The sequence below is a fragment of the Anser anser genome (genome assembly GCF_964211835.1).
Source record: "Anser anser genome assembly, chromosome: 1".
NCBI classification, from domain to species: Eukaryota; Metazoa; Chordata; class Aves; order Anseriformes; family Anatidae; genus Anser; species Anser anser.
Window position 1 is genome coordinate 147,028,672 of NC_139720.1, and position 15,842 is coordinate 147,044,513.

Genomic DNA, 15,842 nt, shown 5'->3' on the forward strand with positions numbered 1-15,842 from the left:
ACTGTCGTGCAAAGCGAAATGTAAGCACTCGTGTTTCTAACTTGTGAATAGCCACATCCCGCACTGTGCCACATGGGCTCCCCTCCCAGAGCCGAGGACAGGCTGCCCAGTCCAGGCGGTCCCCTGGAGTCATCCAGGCTCCAGTCGGGGCCAGCTCATAGCAGAGGGCTCGGCCTGACTCAGTGCTGTGCCCCCTGTAAGCAGCAGAAAAATCACATGTGTAACTAGCAAAACCCTATAATAAAAAGTGATTTAGCACCGTGACTATTTTCTTGAAGTAAATAAAGGGTTATAGAAACAGCATTTGCGGAAGATACACCTAGCAAGTGCACAGCAGCAACCGAGGAACTACATTTCTTTTACAGCTTGTCTGAAATGTCACGCTGTGCAGAGACCTGGGGGCATGTTTTAGTGATGTGCTTTAAATGGTGAAAAGGAAAAACTAATTCTTCACAAAAAAGGATGCAAGTAGGAAAGTTGTTTAAAAGACAAAGCCCTGTATGGATAGCAAGTGCTTGTGTGCTCAGGTCGCTTTCAGAATCAGTTTCTGGCCATCTTGGCTTTGCCCTCTAGGACATCTACACAAACTCATGTATGCTCCTAAGTGCCAAACGTGCATACTGCATCTCAGCATCGAGAGCAAGTGACAGTTAATTAAAACCATGCACCACAGAGGGCTCATCCTTTCATGATAAATGATGGCATTGACAGATGCATCATTTTTATGTTATGCTTAATTACGTCAAAGCTAGACCCACCAGTGTGCAAAGGAGAGGGTAGCATTTTTGTTTATTACTAATATGCTCTGTTGGTTACTTTTTTTCTACACTATTGACATGTAATGGAAAGTGACCAAAACCACATAAGTTACATGCCAGTTAAAACCATCTCATTTTTGTTGCCGTGTCATGACATACTCTGTATACAAATCTTTAAAAAAACAGCCATAATATCACCCTGTCTCTTGGTGCCTCATGGAGATGTGAGTTTAAGGCTTTAAAGCAACAATGACCAAGTCTCCCTGCTCACCAGTTCTTTCTGTTTTCCTTGCTCAGACTATTACAAATATAAAGCTCTTCACCTGAATCCCTGAGGTCCTGTTTATCTCTTGCTCATTTATTCTCATCGTAGGAAAAAGCAAAAGTGGGATACAGAGCTACAAAATAGCTCTCCCTAATTTATGTGCCTAATAAAACAAACTTCTCCTAAAGGAAGTAACATCAGTCTTCAAAACATTAAGACCAGATTTTGCTGCCCCCACTCAGAGAGCTGCATCGGCAGCTGAAATCAGTGGGCCTGCTACGAGGTAAATGTATAAGCACAGTTAGCAAAGTCTCCCAAATAAAAACCAAACAGTCTGCAATGAAAGTGTTTTTTTGAAGTCTACCTTCAGTGTTCAGAAAATATTATGATTCATGTAGGCCATTTTTACTTCAAAGCCATACAAAAGCCTGGAAATGAAAACCTAAGACTACCACATTCATGCCACCTATTACTCCTTCACTGAAGTTTGCCCCTGTAACATCTTGCTCCTAAATCTCAGCTGTGCTCTCCACTTGCACTCTAAGGAACTGTTCTTGAACAGATTAAAAAGTACTGTGACTTGGTAAGAGCTAAAGGCTTGCGTACGGGATATGGTTAGCACATTTCAGAGGAGTATATGGTTTCCACATATCAATTTATTAGTGGAGTAGTAAGACATGCTTTGAGTGAAATGGGACAACATCAAATACTCCCTCTGTTTAATTTGGAACAGGGCGCTCCCGTCTCTCAAGAGAGTGCCAAAACCACGGGGTTATTGGATATTTGCAGGAGGGATTTTTTTTTTTTCATCTGGGTGTATTTCCCCAGCTCTGACTGGATCCCAAAGCAAACGGGGCTTATGTAGTCATTTTTCTTTCCCCCTGCTCACTTGCATGCCCCCAGCCCACCTCCCCCGCAGTCCTGCCCACCCGGACGATGCAGGGAGAAATGCTTCATGGTGCAGGTGGCATGCCCCAGCTCGGGAGGAGTGACACTGACGACTGCACATGGCAGGAAAATCTTCGCAAGTGTCCCACGGGGGAGAGCTTCAGCCACAGCTGGCAGTCAGCCGCAAGACACAGATCCACCAGAAATCAACCCCCACCCATGCTGGTGCCCCTGGAGCTGCTTGCCTTGTAGCTCTCCCTAATTCAAACTATCCTGGGCTAATCTGTAGAACATTTTCACCAAGGCAGCTCCCTGCTTTGGCAGGGATCAGATCTGGGGACCAGATTTGTTACAGGAGCAGTACCACAACAGACTTGAGCACCACCTGTGGAAGCCACATGAGGTGGCAGCATCCTTGCTACTGCCAGAGCCTGGGGAGAGCAAGACGCCTCAAAATGGAAGCCCTCAAAAACCAGCACATGTGCTTTGGCCATGACTCCAGCAAGGCTCTTGGGAGCATTCTGCACAAGAGGCTCCCTCTGAGCACCGGGAGCACTTCTGTGCCATGGGGGTGAGGAGCCCTGGCACAGGCTGCCCAGAGAGGCTGTGGGGTCTCCTCCTTGGAGGCCTTCCAAAGCCGCCTGGAGATGGGCCTGGGCAGCCTGCGCTGGGTGGCCCTGCTGGGGCAGGGCTTGGGCCTGGTGGCCTCCAGAGGGCCCTGACAGCCTCAGCCATCCTGTGGTGCTGTGATTCTGTGAACTGGCTGGGGACTGAGCTTTGCAGTCCAGTTCTCCAGGCTCCCCACAAAGCACACGCTGTGGATTCCCTCCTGCAGGCCACTTTCCTCCCACAAAACACAGCACTAGTGCTGCTCCATCTCTTTGTACTCAAGACCCCCACTGGCGTGACACAAGGCCAGATACCTCTCTCTGCCTGCAGAAAGCATCCTCCTTTGTTTGAACATTAGTTTGAAACTCTTCTCCCTTGACTGCGGGCAAGCTGGGAAGGCATCACGGAGACAGGGCTGCCCCAAGTCCCCACCTGGCAGCGTGGCCACAAGGGCTGTCCTGCTCCTCCCTCTTGAAGCCTTTCTGCTTTGCATCAGACAGTTTTTTTTTCTCTTTCTCACTCAGTTGACTCCCAAACCCAGCAACTGGGACACCACCTGCGACAGGGTTTTGGAAACTGGTATCCAGTTCTTACTCTAATAAAAATTTAAATATTTTAGATTGAGTGTTCCCCAGAGCCCGTATCCCCATACACCCTGGCAAGTACCCTAGCCAACAGGCAACAGCATTACCTCCTTTTTTTTTTTTTTTTAGCGACTCCAAAGAGTTACTTATGCCTAGAGGGATGGAAAGACACCTGCTCCAGAAAACAGAAGACCTGGGAGGGGGGCACTATGGTGAGGGAAACACCTGAAGTCTCCCAGGCAGAGGAGGACACCGCGGCCAAATCTCCCACACCCCACCTGAACTCTCAGAACATGGGCTAAATGTAAAAGTGCATCCACTGTCAGCAGCAGGACTCAAGTGTGCCGTGAGGATCTGCTCCTCCAGCACAGCCCAGGCCAGGTATAAAGCATGTCCAGAAGCACAGGTTCAGGCATGCAAGGAACTCGGTGGATGCGAGTGTGGGTGTTAAGGAATGTAGGCACCTCTGGGGTGAAGGGGCAGGTGAGCGAGGTTTCCAAGGATCTAAAATTTAGACCTCAGCATGTGAAGTGATGGCTCTGCGAGGTACCCAAGTTCCTCAGTGGGATTAAGTCTATAAAGATGACCTAAAAGAAAGTATCTGCTTCCCACCCCAACATGTTCCTGAATCAAAGTTTCAGAGAGTGCCTGTTATTCTACGCACTTTTCACACACCCATCTCTAATTGCTCTTCTGTGATTAAGGAAAAGTGTTTCATCTGTATATATGAAAAAGGGTGAAAACTCTAGATGAAAAACATTGCGAAGTTCAAGACAACTGTTTATGAACTTTCATCTGTTCGGCAAAAGCGGACATGTCTATGCAGCTAAGCAAAGGTCTGAGCACAACACTTGTTAAATTAATGCAGCTAGCATCAGTAACGATAGGGAAAATACCACAGATAGCAACTTTGCTTCTGTATATATTTCTGGAGAACAAGGACTTGAGCTGCTAGTACTGCTTTTGCACTTGTCTGTGCAAGGGGAAAAGCAGATGTCCTTCTCTTTCACTCATTTTGATTTAACTAATATGTTTTTTGCAGCCTGTGCTGCAATTTTACCTTTTTAAAAGAATTTTGTCCAACTCAGACATGGACTCAGGCAACAGCAAAGGAAAGCACAACATCAGCAGTCTGCTAAAAGAAATGGCAAAAACATCCATGACATCAAGACTCAGGAAGCATCCCAAGTCTTTGCACTCAAGTCTTTCCACCAAACTTGTTTCAAAATGGATTGAGGAGAAAGTTCTGAAGGAATAAAACAACTCCAAACACCATACTTCCCACTCATTTTCTTTGCTTCTGTTTTAAAATTCCAGAAGGAAAAGCCATACATGCTTACAAGAAACTACTTACTTGATGTGGTAAGCACAGATATTATTCTACCAATTTTTTCTTATTGTCTTTTTTTTTTTTTTTTAAGAAAAAACTTTGCCATTACTTACATGCATCTCTGAAATTCTTCAGGGATGCTTGTCTAATTAAGAAGAAGTTACTGAATTAATAAGGCAGAGTACTTTGTAAAGGTATTAAAATAATTTGAGAGGCACACCCAGGCTACGCTGTGAACAATGTGTGGAATTGAGCTAGGCTGTAACATTTTGCTGAGAGTAAGCGTTTGCTTCTAGAGCAGACAGTAGTTTTTACCAGGTGTAAGCCCATCACTTTTCAGTCCCAGCCTCAGACAATGATGCTGTACAAAGCCCTTTTAGCCACTACAAACCACAACAAGTTCAAAACCTGACTCATGTCTAGAACTTCGACTGGCTTGCCGTTACCAGCTTAGTCACTGCCAGCAGCCCTACATGAAACTGCTAATCCTGTGGCATCCTCAGCACAGTTCCCTCCTATGGGAAAGCCCTGGTTAGTCAGCCTCGCAGAAAGGTAGGGTATTGTGATATTTCTCTTACCATTGTGCCGCTTTGTTCTTCCTGCATTCCCATCTTAATGACTGCACGAGCTGTTGGCCTTCCACACTTTCTTTGTGTCTATGTAAATTCACGGTTTGATGCTGCAGAGGCGGAGACGATTTCTAAGTCAAGGGGCAGGTGTGAGTGAAGGGAGCAACCCAACAGCCAAACTATTTGAAAAAGAAACCTTTAATGTCTCATCAGCTCAGCACTTGAAAAAAAAAAAAAAAAAAGCCTTCATAACTTGCCTTGAAAACTGGAAAAACAGGGTGTCTGGCTATAATTTAAGACGTTAATAACAAGACGATATTGCAGTTCCCTGACATATTTTGACTTCAGCACAGCAAAATGCTATCTTAAAACTAGGTCTGGTTTTTATTATGTGAGACTCTGTCGGTGACAGAGAAATTACAGAAAGTTTGATTTGTTTCTCATTCAGTTCAAATTTTGATGTTTTCATTCACATTCAAAATTTTGAGAAAAGGGCATTGGGTTAAATTTTATGGTGCATCTGAAAAAAAGTTGTTCTTTTGCTTTGTTGAACAGATGTACTGCCAAGTATTTTAGCATGACCAGAAATTGGAGAGTACTTACAGTACAGTACTGTGATGACTTTACAGACTGACCATGGGCTTCAGAAGTATTCAGTTACTACTGTGAGCACATCTAAAACTGCACCCTCGGGACCTGACACCCTGATTAGCCAACAAAGTTTCAGCAAGAAGTATTTTTCACCTTCAGGCTTGGTGTCTCCTTTCCAGCATATAAAGCATACACAACGAAGCAAGAACAAATACACTGTGCCATGATGGAACACGGGGCAATATGAACTACCTGAATTCCCACAATCTTATTTTTATTTCTGTGGTCCAGAATAGACTTTCAACCATTAAGCTAAAGCTTAAGAAGATGAGTACTTGCTTATTTGGCACCACTCGTCTATCTGAAGTTACATGTGTGCTTATAAGCTCTGCCATGTAAGTCATGATACATAGAAAACAGTTGTAAAGCTTCTGCACATGCATCTTTACATCCATCACTGAGATCCCAACGAGAAACCAGAAGTCAAAATGTATTTCTTATTTCCTATTGGACTCATTCTTTCTGCTGAAATAATCATCTTTTGAGACTGTTGCCTCATCTAGAACATTTTACGATGCTAGTAGATAGATGGGCAAATGCAGGCATCCTGCTCTTTATGCCTTCAAAGCTATCACGTAAAGATAACAGTGTTTTCTTTTAATCTTTTTTTCATTACTGAATATTATGCTTACAACAATCCTGCTTTGCTACAGATGGTTTCCTGTTGTTTCTGCCAAATGTGAAATAGCTATAAAACTTGAAAAGGTTTTGATGCTGTCACTGCATGAAAAATTGCATCTACGAGGGAAAATTAAATATGAGCCCTAGCCTTTAATTGCTTTAATCTTACTTGGTAAGTGAACTTTTTTACCCCCACCCCCAACTCAAAGCTTCCGATAACATGACCTGAAGGGAAAAATATAGCTATGTATTTTAGTCAGGTAGAAAGCCTTCATTAACAAAAACAAAAAAGAGGAAGGGGAAGTAGATAATTCTCATGTCCAGACCAACCAAACAGCCACCAACACCAGCTAACAAGAGCAATGCCTTTGGCTCTGCGTCATAAAATATGTAAAGTCATTTCTGTTAGAAGACAGCAAAGTTCCTGTTTACAGTGCTATAATAAGGAGATCTATCATCTTAGCAGACAAATTACTAGAAAATGGCTTACATACTCCCAAGGGAACAGAGCCTTTGCTCCTTGCGTGGGCAAATCTCAGTGAACTCAGTGACAGCTTTACTTGAATGCAAAAGGAGTAGTAAGAAGCACTTCAAAGAAAAATTGAATTTTATACATTTCTTATACTATAGGGAAAACTTTTAATGCTCTTTATAGGCATAGATTCAGTGTTGTATGGGAAAAGGACTAGAGCAAAGTCTTTTATCAGCAAAGGCATAGGACAGGCACATCACTTGCACGAGTGGAACATCACCAACAAATGGGTGAGCTACATGGGTGCTCTCAAATATCTGCCAATATTTGACTGGCACCCCATCAACACTCTCATGTTCGAGAAAAAAAAAAAAAAAAAAGCCAAAACCTGCAAGCATTTAACCACATCCTTCTACCAACAAGGTAAGGCTGTCTTCATTGCCATGGATCTGTCTGTACAAGCACTGAGGGCAGAGGCAAGAAGAGTAAATATAAGGAACTGCTGTCATTTTGAGTGCATTTGTCTGTCTGTTGCTGCGCCTGATATCTTAGGGCTCTGCAGCACAAGAAACAAGTGCTCTGTATTGGAGACTTGGCAGGCACCCATTTCTGCAGGAAGAAGGCATGCAACTGTAGCCTCACCCAACCAAGACACCAGGCTTGAGCTTCACAGCTGCTCAGCCCTCTCCTGTTCCTTCCTGGGGAGGGATCTGATACCTGTTCACCACAAGAATAGTTTCGCTCACGGTGGAAAGGGAAGCTGGGGGAACCGTCGTTTCTTTTAACCTGTGTTGACTTTCCCTGCTCTGCAGGCTGGAATTGAAAAGCTGAGACAGAGGTGACACTGTGTGCAGGAGTGAGTGGAAAATGTGTGCAGTCATCAAGCTGCAGCAAAATGTCTCACCTCCACATGGACGTGCCTCACCCACATGCTTTATCCCCAAGGGCACCTCTTCAAAGCGCCCCCGGCATTTCCCCACACGGAGGTACTGGCACCAGAGTTATCTGCCTGGTTGTTTAGTTTGACTTCCACTTCTGCTAAATTAAAAGCAACTTTACACAAGCTCTGAGCGACCTGCACCCCACAGCTATGGACAAACCTGTAGCTCAGTCCAGCTGCGGTCAGTGAGAGGATCAGTGGGCTGCCAGGATCTGTGTGGCCAACATGCTGGACCTGCTGCCTTCCCTGAGGGATGGAGCCGTCTCTGATGGCTGTGCTTCCTTGGGACAGGGAAACATTCGTGGGCAAGAGCCTGCTCTTTCTCTTTCGTAGTGTAGCCTGTGTACATCTGGGCCTTGGATGACCATAGGATATGGGCACGTAGGTCCCAGTTGAAGGGCTACTGACGCTGTTGGAAAGTCTCCTTTTGGCTTCACTGGGAAGTGGATCAAGCCCCTGCATGTTTGCTTATTCCTTTATTTATTACCAATTTTGCCATTTGGTCACCAGCTGAATTATTTTCACCTTTCACATTCAATTAAATACCACAAAATGTTAGTGCAGGACTTTTCTCACAACCAGCTAGAAACCATGATAGAAAACACAACCCTGCCACATCAGAGACGTTCTTCATATACCGTACGGTATTTGCATCTAGGTTTCCTTGTTGCTAGCCAATGCCATCTGTTATCTGTTTTGGTCTGCTTATGAGAACTGGTAATTTCTGAAAATTGAGAGCAAGGAAAGAACAATGGCTTTTTCCTTTGTATTTTATGTCCCAAAGAAATGAACTGGATCTACACATGCACACAAAAATATACCCCTCCAATTGGCAATATGCTAGCGTATGCTTTTTATGTATGGAAAATTTAAAGAGACAAGGCCCATCAAGGGGAAATATTTGAGCGTAATGAAATAAATGTGCGCCCCACAATGCTTGGATACTCAGTTCCGCTTTTGTCTCTTTTGGAGGGTGCTGACGCTCAGACTCGCTGATGGATTAGGCAGTGACAGCTGAGATAGTTACTGCCCTCAGCTGCGCGCTCTGCCCCTCGCTTGGAAATTACTGCCCTCCTGCCGCCGGCACAACTGAACGCTTCGTGAATCCGATTTCAGACTGCCAGACTTCACGTGAACCTCGGCTCACGCCAGTTCGCCAGCCCATAAACTCCTGCGGCTGGGAGGCGAGCTCACGAAGCATCGAGCCCTGCCAGCCACGCAGGTGGAAGACCGAGAAAAGCAAAGGGGGTGCCTGGGCCAGCCAGCGGGCAGCAGCTCATGGAGCATTCCCTCCTATTTTTGGAAACACAAACGCATCGAGCTCAGGGGACCCATTGTCACATGCCGCCTCCTGAGCAAAGAAATGGCAAAATGTCAAGTGACAAAAACAAGAACGCGTCCCCAGCCTTTTCTCGGGGTTTTTGGTTTTTCGGTTGATTGGTTTTTTCTCTCTTTTGCAACTGCATTTCAGGGACAGTATTAAAATGCGCTCAGCACTGACTAAACTCTGTTCCTTTGAGGTCTGTTGCATATTTTTGTTAACTCTAAGAGGAGAAACTTCACTTTAGCATGGTAATTTCAAAATCCTTTTGGTTATAGATGGTAACTTTCAGTCCCATGTCTGAGGATGCCGCCTGTTTCACAATTCCTAACTACAGCAGCCTATAAGCCAGCATCAGATAGTTTAACACAGTCTGACATTTTTAGCCTTTCATCTAGTCTGTTCCTCATACTTTTACAGTCCCAGTTTTTGTCTTCCAAGATGTATGATCTGGGTGCAAAGGGTCTTTTTGTCTCCTTCTTTTCAGTGACAGAAGCCAATTCTGTAATACCTCAATTTACCGGCTATTAATATGCAGGCATCCTTCCCTTACAGGTCCTTCTGTCAAGCAGTGGAGTGTGTATACAGTTGTGAAAGAAAGAAGGAATATCTCACAGATATGCGTTCTTCTTTTCTGGACAATTCTAAATATTGAATCCTGAACTATTAAAACTGTTCTTGCTTAAGATTAAAAGAAAAATCCTGGTAGTCAATCTGCAGATAATTGTATGCTGCCTAACTGGCACTTCAGTAGTTTTTCTTTGTGATATATCTGAAGGAAGAGATGGATGCACTGTCAGAATTAAAAGCTCTTTCAGTACTTGGCCATATGTTTCTGCTTTGGTCCCCAGCCCGTTATATTGCTGAAGAGAGGATAGAGGCTGGTCTAACAGAGCTTCATATTCAACACAACCTCTAGGGGAGGTGGGAAAAAAAAAGTGAATCTTTCCAGGGCTTCTTCTTACCATAGAGCTGGCTTGGACTTGGATTCAAGCAAGTTTTGCAGCACCGTGTCCTGGCCATAAAACCTAAAGAACCAGAGGCTCATTAACACAATCTGCAGGGGATGTACATCCATCAGTGTTTGCACAGCAGAGACAAAGGCAGTGAGAAACTGGAGCTCGTATATCTTTATATGCCAGGTTCCAGCAGGGAAGCAAACCTCTCATTGAAGATTGGTGGGGAAGGGCTGGACGCTGTAGATTTGCATCTAGGCTGATTTTGGCCTTGAAGATCAAACGGGTCTCAGGTCTACCAGCATTTCAGGATGCCACAAGGGTAGTCAAGCTAAGCATTATAAACTCTTTTATTTTTCCTCTCCGTCTCTCCAGTGGCCACAAACCATATCCAACTAACATTCCCAAACAACAGTTTATGCCACACATGTTTATTATCAGAGCAGCTCTTGAGGACCCTGGATAGCTGTTTCATCAAGAAACCTCCTAACCTTGCGTGCACAGCAAGTCAAGCAAGGCTAAGCACAGACACCACCAACCGCCGGAGAAGTTTTTTGTGGTGCAGGGAACAGGGCAACATCAACCTTCTGAAAAAGCCTTTTCACTACAAAACTGACACTGCTCTGACAGTCTCTTCTGCTGTGCAAAATCTTACCAAGCCTCCCCTCCCAAAAAGGAAATGAGCAGAATTTAAGGCAGCAAATCCAAAAAAAACTCAGCTCTGCAGAACTGAGACTGAAAAAGAATAAATGCCAGAAACTCTATGAAATCCACCAGGGACTTGGCTATTGGTTTTGTAGTGCAGATGGTCAGACGTTAGGGTAATGTGGTAATGTAAAACCTGTTGCTAGATTCATGGTAGATGATTCAGCTCAAGCATTGTGGATTAACTTCATAGAACACCACTTCTGACAGCTCAAAACCGGCACTTACGGACGTCAGATCAGGAGGATGTGGCCCTGACTCTGTCTCCACAGAGATTTGAAAATCCACTGGCAAAGCTTTAACTTCTTTAAAAGACAATAGCAGATAATGCTTTAAAATAGTCTTTGTTTATCTTTTATTCTTTTGTTTCTAATGGACTCCTTCTGAATTTGAGAATAACATCCTCTCTACTTTTGTTCTGATTTCCATGGTGGGAGGAAACAGAAAGATCTGAGCTACATCAAGTCAAAACAAATGTGTGCAATGTTAGCATGGCTCAAGAAGCAGTGTTTGATCACTAAATGCTGCCATGGAGCCAGCAAGAGCTGGGCACACCAGCCTTGTGGGAGCTTTGCCATTGACTGAGTGGGCCCAGAACCTCAGTTTGTTTGTGTTTTATAGAATAGGATAAGTGATAAATCAAGCAAAAGAACAACAAGTTTCTTGGCCTCCAAGTAGTACTTGGATGTCCTAGTTTTCTGCTGTGTGAACACAGGTTCTTGGCTTTCCGGAAAAAGTATGGCCAAGTACTGTGTCCGTATGGCGACCACACAGTCAGGCCAATAACACTTGTGGAGGTGGACAGTCATAAATGTTGCAATTCCATTGTTTTTTATCTACTATCTAATCCTTTAAAGGGACTTATCTCATTGGAATGCACATGACAGGAAAGTACCTCTGTTTTTGCAAATGTCTCACTGCCCTAACAACTCACTGGCCAGAAAAATTTGTGTATTAGGAAGGAATTGTTTTCCTCACCAACAGCTGCTGCTCCAGAAGGTGAAAAGGGACACTTGTCATCTTTTGAAAGCATCATAAAAAAAAAAAAAATACTGGCCTTAGAGGGTCAGGAGGACAGCAGAAGGCAACAAAGCCCTGGTTTGGAGAGCAACACAGAGGAAGAAAATGGATACCTTTAACATGAGCGAATTGAAAGGCTGATATACCCCAGCTCCTCACAAACAACTCATGGGGGGGTATGGTCATGCTGGGACATTCTTGGTTTATTCTGCTATGGGCAGAAGCTCATGTTGCAATTTATTTACCTTTTAGCTGAGAAGAGAAGCGGCATAGATACGATCTGAAACCCAGTTCCATCCTAGCATGGTTAAAGGAAACAACTCTGTTAAGGATATTGGAGGGGAATTCCTTTACTGATGACAACATGAGAAAAACATTATCTTAATATTCATCTTATCTTCAAAAGCTTATGCTGCTATTTTTTGAAAACTGAGATTTGGACCATTTATCTAGAGTGGCTATATGGGTTCAATTAGAAACTGTAGTCAATGTCAAAATATTCCAGTCCTCCAAGAAATGTCACCCTTACACGTAAAGTTGCCATGTTTCATGTGAAGCCATTTTCAGAGGAATCCTAAACACCGTTACGGTACAATCACATTCAGCTCAACATTTTCAGTGAGGTGATTTCCACCGCATATGATTCAGTACGATCCCTTGAAAATGACCATTTCACAGTTTGACATGAAAAATTAAACATCACATGTTTTCCATCTAGGTGTAATAGTGAAAAAAATGCCTATTTGTGGCAGCGGTTTTCTGTAAAAGCCACCTATAAGAGAAAGAGAAGAAAAAGAAAAAGAAAAAGAGAAAGGAAAAGGAAAAGGAAAAGGAAAAGGAAAAGGAAAAGGAAAAGGAAAAGGAAAAGGAAAAGGAAAAGGAAAAGGAAAAGGAAAAGGAAAAGGAAAAGGAAAAGGAAAAGGAAAAGGAAAAGGAAAAGGAAAAGGAAAAGGAAAAGGAAAAGGAGAAAAAAAGAAAAAAAAACCATCTTTTTCTGTGCACATTCTCATTCTCATCTGAGCTCTTTGATGAATTCAGACTACATTTTTATGAACACCAACACAATCATGTCATACCATGCAAGCCAAAAGGGCTGGGCCAAGTTTTGGTAACAGTTTTTCTTGTCAGTTATCTCCAATGGGATTGGGTTCATGGGGGCTTACCTGAAGGAGAAATTGTTCCCAACAAGTGGTGTGGAGCCAACCTGGCTACTGCTGAAAATAATATATTTCCTTCATTTGTTTGGTTTTGTTTCATTTCATTTCAAAATTGCTTTCTTATTGGTGTTGCTCTTCAATAGAGCATACTGACACTTTATATTCTTTTCACTTTCCACTTCTTAGATATTTATGACAGAAAAGAAGGAAGGACTGAGTAATCATGAACATAGTCATAGGTTTTGACACCATTTTGCATAATGACATTGATTTCCCTTTAAAATTAATGATCTCCCATGATTTTTCTCATAGAGATGCCATAGAGTTCAAACATTTGCCCAAAATGTTTCGAGATCCATCACACAAAATTGCAGTGTACAACATTGTCTCTTTCATCTTCTGTAGAGGAGCAGCAGCAGTAGCCATAGGCCTCACCTATTCCAACAAACAGCAGCCGTGGGTGTGAAAGCTTTCCTTGTAGCTGGAGGCGTATAAAGTGGTTTTGGGTGGCACCCCAGGCAGGCACTGATCACTAAGCTCCTTGGTACCATTGCACTAGATGATGAGCTCAGCCTTCATTCCGTGGGGAACATATCTGAAGTGCAACCTAATGCCCCTCTGTGTATTGTCTAAAGCATCACAGGTTGTAAAAATGAAAACACACTTTCTCTTGGGCATACAAGCTGCCTTTTCGCTAATCCACAGCATCAATGCTGTAGTCATGGCAGCAGCAGCTGAAAAAACCCAGCTCGGTACCAGTAGTGGTTGTAGTCACACAAGGCTCAGGCAGGCCGCGTGGCTCTGCTGCTGGGGTAGGTTTTGCAGCCCAGGCTGAGCTCTCTGATCCCGCAGAGGTAGCTGAGATGGGCATTTCAACGCTGCTCGGGTACCACGAGTACAGTGCACAGTGCTCGGAGCGCACGGCAATGGCACTGCCACCCAGGCGCTCCTGGGGACCCGCTTTCCTCTCCAGACCTCACCTCCACAGCACTCTTACAGCAAGGCTGAAGAAGCAGGGAAAATAAAAATCAGCATGCTACAAACATGTATTCACATGTATATGCAGTCAGCCTCAACGCTGCCAATGCTGTGGTAGCTGGTCGTAATTTCCAACGTGCAGTAACAGTCTGAACTGCACAGGCAAATTAGTTTGCAGTGTTAACAGGAAACCCCAAACAGCAGCCCCCCTATCCTCTGGAGAAACGCGTACTTCCACTCAAGTAAAAAGATCTGCTGGACCCACGGGTGTTTGTGAACTGGTCAGAAAGCAAAACTTCTCACAACAGATAAATCTAAAGCACATTCAAAGTGAGGAAACTTTTAACGAAAGGCACTACCACGACCTCCAGCTATTAACCGAAGATGCTACCAAGACCTCCAGCTACTTTCTGGCACTCACAGAAAAACGCAGCTCTTCAGTTTAATGCCAGGAGCAGAAAAACTCACAGAACAGTAGATCTTGTTCAAACAAAACCTAAACCCGACACGATTTCCAGCAACAGCCCCCAGTGACAGAGCAGCTCCCACCCCAGAGCCAAATGCGCTCGTCGCCAGCCTACCTCGCGCAGATGGGGTCACCACCGCCGAATCCCGGAGAGGTCCTCCTGCAGGCACAGGGCTTGAGGTGACCACTTGGATGTGCTCTCACAGGTGCCAAGGCTCGGGCACAGCCAGCGCGCACGTCCTCTCCTCGCAGAGCTTGTCATGAATGTCCCCAGCTCGATCCCAGGGATCTCCAAACCACCGAAGCCCTCAGCTCTGTCGGCCCGGCGCTGCCTTCGCAAGCTCGGAGGGCTTCCCAAGAACTTCTCCTTTCCTGCTTGCTCTCTGCTGGGGAAGTTTTGCAAACTGCAAGGAGCGGGAGAGGGCTCCGCTCTCTGAGGAAACTCGCCTACCCCACCTAGAGGTGCAGGACGAGGAGGCGCCGAGCATCCCCTGCCTGTCTGCCTTCCCTCTTTGGCTGTATTTAGATTTTACTTGTGAGTAGCCCAAAAAAAAAAAAAAAAAAAAAAAAAGAAACGAAAATAAACTTCTGCCAGCCTGGACTTGGAAAAGCGAGTGCAGAGCCTGGGACGTGGAGCAGAGGAACATTTCTGGGAAAGTGCAGGGGATGGAACGAGGGGGAAATGTGCTGATCGAACTGCTTTCCATCTGCAAATACTGGCCCGGCAAAATCAAACTATTCTGCACAAACACCTTGATTTTGAGGGAATTTGGAGTGACTCCCAGAGGTTTCCCTTCCTCACTTTCCTGCCCCGCAGCAACGGGTTTGGGACCCCCAGACTTCCCACAGGACTCCATCACAGGACAGCCTGGGAGACCCCAAGAATCACTGGGTCCCTCGGAGCTGTGTGCAGCTCACAGCACACACAGCTCCCCGTTGCTTTTATAAACTTCTAAAATAATGACTTTGATTGAAAATGTCACATCTACCTTTCTGGACTGCTGATTCATTTTTTCCAAAGAAAACCAGAAATATTCTCACAATGTTGAAATTTTCTGCAGGTTGCAAATTCAGGCTGTCAACTAGCTGTGTTTAAGGGAATGCCAGTTACTTCTGCAGAGATGGTGTCCCCTACAATTAGAAATTGTGAAATAGCCTAGTTAGATAACATTATTTAACACTGAAGTGAAAATAAGCTTAAAACAACAAGAACCAACCAACCAAAAAACACCTGCAAATGACTTGAGTGCAACTTCTGCAGTTAACTCAGAGGTTGTAAAGGAGAAACACATCAATATTGCAACTATTTTTGTGAGCACCCAATACCTACTTTGGAAAGCTGATAGTGTTTGGTAGACCAGTGAAAAATATTTCTCAAAGGAAACCTTTCAACAATGTGGGGATACAAGATTCATAAAATCTGGATTATAGTATATGCTGTTCTTATAACTACACAGCTGACCCGACTGCCACCATTCTGGTGGGCATCGAAAATAGGTGCACTTGTTCTTGTCTAACACATACCAAACCCTATGTTATGAATCAATAAGCA

General features: G+C 44.3%; 1 protein-coding gene across 1 annotated transcript in view; it reads right to left on the bottom strand.

Moving 5' to 3' along the window:
* LOC310892160 (tumor necrosis factor receptor superfamily member EDAR-like) overlaps positions 1 to 15,354 on the bottom strand; it is a 461,331-nt gene extending 445,977 nt beyond the window's left edge. Inside the window, exon 1 of the mRNA XM_083819544.1 lies at positions 14,406 to 15,354. The gene's annotated coding sequence lies outside the window, so the exon portion shown is untranslated. The remainder of the gene's footprint in view (positions 1 to 14,405) is intronic.
* Positions 15,355 to 15,842: the final 488 nt, after the last annotated feature.